Below are 6,000 nucleotides of genomic sequence, written 5' to 3' on the forward strand. Positions count from 1 at the left end.
GCTGCGGCCGTCGTCTCGGCGACAAAAAACAAAGGAGCTCGACAACCTCTCGATCACACGGAGAAAGTCACCGGTTGGAAGTTTCGCACAAAAGAATCCGACAAACGACGACATCAGCAGAAATCCCACAACAGCACCGCGAGAAGGAAACCGAGCTGACGGCACAAAACAATCCACAAATCTTAACATTCATTAGGTGACGAGCAGCAACGAGCTTCCATCTCTTCCTGCGTAGCAGAAACAAAGGCTTTTTGATTCCTGCAGCTCACACACACACACGGATCTCACACACTTCACTGTTTGGTTTAAATTTTTTAAAAATTAAAAAAAAGAGGCAGGAAAAGTCGTAGTTTGGAGGCGAGTCTTTTGAATGCTGCTCACGATCCCATCTGTAGTCTGTACCGCTGCACTTCAAGGCTTATGGGAATAACAGAACAAATTTAGGATTTCCAGCAGAAACATGGATGTGTTTGTGTGTTTGAACTCATTTCAGATCAAAGACGAAGAATCCAAATTGAGTTTTTGAGGAGGATTTTGGCTTCAACTTCGCTGTTAACAACAGTTTGTATTTCGCTGTTAATGCAACAAATCCACCGTTTCAAAGTCACTGACTCGTGGAAAATTCATTTACAGGGGCGTTCAAGTAAAAAAAAAAAGAGTAAAGATCAAAGACTTAAAGTCATTCATTTCATTTCGTGGATTAATGTTTCAGCTGCTGATTCCAGGAAGTCATTTTTTACCTCCTGAAAGCTGATAACTAAACAGGGCTTTAAAAGTAGCAGCCTCATATCTGCTGTTTTTCCCACATGACTTGAATGCAACATCAGATCTTCTTGGCAGATGCTTCAGTCGTGCGCACACACACACACACACACACACACACACACACACACACACACACACACACACACACACACACACATTACACCCCACCCTCCGCTCTGATCCGCCGTCGCCGCCGCCATGCATCTGCTGCTGCTGCTAAATATAGCAAACCCATTTTGATGATGCAGCGGTGACTGTGGGGAGGACTCAACCCCCCTCCTCCCCCTTCCCCTGCCCCTCCCCCTTCCCCCCTTCCCCCCTCCGCCTCTCGGTGGTGCAATTAGCCCCAATAAACTGAGAGTGCATTTTATGATGGCCGAAAGTCCTCCACCTCTTCAACCTCCAGAATCTTATTACTGTCAGCGATGTGAGTGTTTGTGACAGATGTGGTCTGTTTGTGAAGGGACAATTTAACAGAGTGGGCTGGGGGGGGGGGGGGGGTTGTCCGACTAAAAGACTTCCCTTTAAAAATATTTCAACAATCCTCAGAATAAATTTTTAAAAAGAGTTTTTGTGTTCCCAATAAAGTTTTTTGATCGAAATAATTAATTTGCTCAGTTCTTTGGTAGCCTGGCTCCGCCCACCTATCCTTTGGTAGCCTGGCTCCGCCCACCTATCGTGACACAGCTTGAGTCTTTGCTGTGATTATGGTGTGGAAACCCTGTTTGCATTAACGTCTCCTCAGCCACTCTGAAGGGAGGACCAATCAGCAACCAGCGCGGTGATGTTGAAGTCAATAGTTGCAGCGGTGGTAAAGTTTGGTCGATGCTGATTGGTTAAAGGCTGCTCCAGTAGTTTGTAAATGAACCCAAGGTCTACGGCCTGAAAGGATCCAACAACTGGAAACGATTCCCTCTGGAGTGTCACCAGACCCAAATATCTAAACAGTAAATTTGGGTCTGGAAACACCAAGTTATTTCAACAATTACGAGTTTTGGGGCAAAAAACATACGGTATATGGTGGTCGATGCTGATTGGTTAAAGGCTGCTCCAGTAGTTTCAACCTGAGGTCAACGAATTTAGGTGATAAACGGGTACTCAATACTGAACACAAGACTCTGACTTCACATCAGCCACGACTGCACTTTCAGTTTAGTGCAAATTAGCAAATGAGATGATGAACATACAAACAGCTCACCAACAGAGGAACGACCCGGCACTGTGGCTGAGAGTCCTCCATCACTCGGCCAATGTTCATCCTCATCAAAACTCTAAATTAGAGAGTAAACCTGTCTCGTAACAACAATGTCCCTGAACCTTTCCTCTCTACCAAATTCAATTCAATAAAAAAGAACCACAGCAAAGCTTCGCCTATTTAATCACTCCTAGCGGCCTCTTCTTGGAAAACGGTGCCACGTTCGGTGACCTTTGAAAAAATGGCTGCATTTTAATAACAGATCAGGACGGCCTGTTTCCAGGAAAAGGAAAATATATTCAACCAGATTTAATAAAACACATTAAAACTGTACCCCAGCCACAGCTCTCATTTCTGTTTTGCACATTTGCCAGCACAGATTCCCACCTACCCGTGATAAGCCGGTCTTAACCCATAACGCTGCTCTGCCAATATATCGTCCAGGAGCTCCAGCTAGCAGAGAAGTGGCTCAAACACGTTCCAACACACCAAAAAAAAAAAAAAAAAACCTGAAGCTGCACTTCCTCTTCGCCGTCACCTCCCTTCAAATCAAAGGGGAGGCGTTTCCTGACCGACGAGCATCAATTTTCCGCATCCCGCCAAATGGAGAAAAAAAAAAGTAGCGCAAGTGATGACAAGCGCCTCGATCTCCCAAACATCCCGCCGGCCTACTAACACCAGACAGACCCATCGCTCCGGAACGACGGAGCCGTCGCAGGACGGGGGGGAAATGATTAGTGGGGACGAGAGGGAGCGACGGGGAGGTACGAGGACGGAGGTAAAAGAGGATATAAAGGAGAAACAAGAAGAGAGGACAAACGCCGAAGTAGGACAGAGCGCAGGGGAGGCCCGTCTGTCCCAGATCGGTCGTTTACCGCCGGCAAGAAATGGAGAAGGAATGAGTGAGATGGAAAAAAAAAATAAAGAGAGAGAGAGAAAGAGGAGGGAGGGAACGAGATGGCTAAATCTGGAGTTATGAACTACATCTCCCCTCTGAGCGCTGGAGCAAATATTGAGAGGGAAAAAGTTGAGCTGCACTCGGGCAAATAAAACCAGGAGAGAGACAGGAAATGATGACCTCGGAGAAAACAGGAATCAGCTGTGTTTCCCGCCGCTGACGTGAGACGAACGCTGAATCGAGGCTCGTTGGTGCCAAAACGCCGTCTGCAGCATAAACGACTCGGACAGTCGAGTTAATCGACCCTCGACGCCGCGTCGGCCCGATGAGTCCAATCAACTCCATTTCCGCCGGCCGAATTCGCTGGAGCTCCGAGAGACACCAGAAAAAATTCAGCTGCTCAGATCTGAACCTCCAAACTTCAGAGTCTCGCTGGAGGCTTCGAGCATCGTGTTGATCGGCCGGTCAGAAGACGAGTTGAACAAACATCTGCTTGTTTCAGTGAAGAAACGGATTCATTAATTCATTAAAACTCGTCTTAAATCAAACTTCCTACTTTTTAACTTCTATCGGAAAACTGTTTCATAACTACACGGCTGAGTATCGTGAAAAAAAAAAGTTTGATACCGACACTTGACTTTGACACTTTTTTCGATACCAGTTTTATAAAATCCATTTTACGATTCAAATCTTAAATTTGCATGCACTTTAAAAGGGGAGACTGAAACATTATTGTTTTCTGTAGCTACAATTATCAAATGTCCCCTGAACGCCTCACAGGGAAGCTATCGGCAGATGCTACAATTCACCGATGTTCCCTAAAGGCCTCGCAGGCTATCAGTAGCTGCTGCTGCACGGAGATGCCTTCAGGTACTGCAGTACAGCTCAGACACGAGGCCAAAAATTATCATGAAAAGAGTGAAATAAAGTGTTCTGGAGAGATTTTATCGAGCAGCTGAGGCTACGTATGATAAACGCTGTCGATCAGTGATGCGGATCCGATTTAACCGTTCACAAATAGATCAATGAAATCATGTTCATGTGGATGGAAACTAGGTATGAAAGTTTGGTGCTAAATAAAAGCACCAATCAGAGCAGAGACTGAGTCGTGTGTGTGTGTGTGTGTGTGTGTGTGTGTGTGTGTGTGTGTGTGTGTGTGTGTGTGTGTGTGTGTGTGTGTGTGTGTGTGTGTGTGTGTGTGTGTGTGTGTTCACCAACATATGATCCATCAACACACTACAAGCTTCTCAAAAAAACAACATTAACGCACACTGATGGTGTTTTTGTTATTTTTTGGTTTCACTGGAATGAATTCAACGCCGGCTGTCTGGTTTGATGATCCGCTCTGCACACACACACACACACACACACACACACACACACACACACACACACACACACACACACACACACACACACACACACACACACACACAGCATGAATACTAGTATGTGTGAGCTACTATGACTGTGTGTCTGTCTCTCTTGGACCTCCAAAAACAACTTAAACTTCACTTCTCACTTCCGTAAACAGAAACATGGAATCATGTTGAGTTTAAAAACCGAGACAACAGACGATGGAGATGATGATGATGATGATGATGATGATGATGATGATGGACCAGAACACATGTTTCCTGCTGGAGGAGGGTGTGTGTGTGTGTGGGGGGGGGGGGGCTCAAAGTGAGAGGACAGCAGCTCCCGTTATGAAATCCAACACATGTTGTGGTGCATCAGAGCGTTTTTCAACGCCGAGGTTCACCTGCGTAAAGTCTGACTTACAGCCACATTTCTATGGTTACCTCTTTTCTTTTTCTTTTTTCTGAACACTGAGCAGCGAGCTGCAGCGTCGCCAGCAACATGCAGATGTATGTGGGTGGAACTCAGTTTGACAGATGAAATCTAAAAAAAACTAAAAAGCTGACAAAGTAGCTTTTATATCTGAAGCTCTGAACGTTCTCATTCTCCTCCTCCTCCTCCTCCTCTTCCTCTCCTCCTCCTCTCCTGCCTGCTGGACCCGGGATAGACGGAGTCGATCTGTTGGCATCAAGGAGGAAAATCCTCTGCAAACAGCACCTCCCTCTCTGAGGCCGTTTTATTAGATTTTCATTCAGTTTGTTTTGTGCTCCTTCTGTTCTCATCTGAAGCTGTTTTATTCCTTCACACAGCCATGTGGCAGCAGAATGAATGTTTCACATCAATGCAGTAAACTTGAACATGCAACCCCCCCCCGCCCCCCTCCCGCCCCCTCCCGCCCCCTCCCCTCCCTTCCCACCCCCCGCTGCACACACATACACCCTTTCCCCGACTATCATCTCCACAAACATCAAGAAAAGAGACGTCACGCTCTCCTCTGCTCTTTAGTTTAGTTTAAGAGAAACAGAAAAAAGAAAAGAAAAGAGAGACAAGGAAAAAGACTCTTACTGTCTTCTATACAATCCCGGATGAAACACGAGAAAACTCCTCCTTCAGGGAAAAAAATAAAAAGAAGTAGAAAAGAGAAGAGGAGGAGTTGGTGTGTGTGGGGGGGTGAGGGGGTCGCCCAGCGGTTTGCCAGTTGCAGAGGAATGAGGAGTGAGTACGAGGAAGATGTAATGAAAAGAAAAAATGACAATCACTGCTGCAACAATGAAGAGCCTTCTCCTCCTCCTCCTCCACCTCCTCCTCCTCCTCCTCCTCCTCTTCTTCTTCTTCTTCTTCCTCCGGAGCCGCCGCCACCACCACGACAAATTACGAGGCGTCCGGCGTGCCGCTGTACGCTGAGGGATGGAGCATTATCCTCGGCTCCCCGTCCTCCTCCTCCGGCAGCAGCAGCTCTGTAGTAACACTTCTATCTCCTCGGTCCGCCGATCTCCCCGTCCCTCCCTCCCTCCCTCCCTCCCTCCTCCCTCCTCCCATCTTGTTCAGAGCGCCCCCCTCTCCTCTCTCCTCTCTCTCTTTCTCTGTCCATGGTTGGCTGCCTCCTCCACCCCCCTCTCCTCCCCCCTCCCTCCCTCACCTCTCTGTCTCTCCTCCATCATTACCCGGATACAGGGCATACCCCTCCCCTCCTTTCTATCCCTACTCCCCCCCCCCTCCCTCCCTCCCCTCCTCGTCTTTGATGTTTTTTCAGAGTTTGACTCTTTTTGCTATGAAAAATAAA

At 47.1% G+C, this 6,000-nt stretch overlaps 1 protein-coding gene across 5 annotated transcripts in view; it reads right to left on the bottom strand.

The window, feature by feature from the left end:
• The window catches only part of shank1 (SH3 and multiple ankyrin repeat domains 1), a 66,804-nt gene extending 61,110 nt beyond the window's left edge, over window positions 1–5,694 (bottom strand). For 4 of the 5 annotated variants that reach the window (XM_069717549.1, XM_069717548.1, XM_069717547.1 and 1 more), the window contains exon 1: window positions 5,283–5,694. The gene's annotated coding sequence lies outside the window, so the exon portion shown is untranslated. Of the gene's footprint in view, window positions 1–2,351; window positions 2,370–5,282 lie in introns of those variants that run through there. The other variant, XM_069717545.1, reaches the window with a different exon arrangement.
• Window positions 5,695–6,000: the final 306 nt, after the last annotated feature.

This window comes from Brachyistius frenatus, unplaced genomic scaffold (genome assembly GCF_029030835.1).
Source record: "Brachyistius frenatus isolate BFR_SWC_R1_liver_20210118 unplaced genomic scaffold, ASM2903083v1 Contig_176, whole genome shotgun sequence".
Taxonomy (NCBI): Eukaryota; Metazoa; Chordata; class Actinopteri; family Embiotocidae; genus Brachyistius; species Brachyistius frenatus.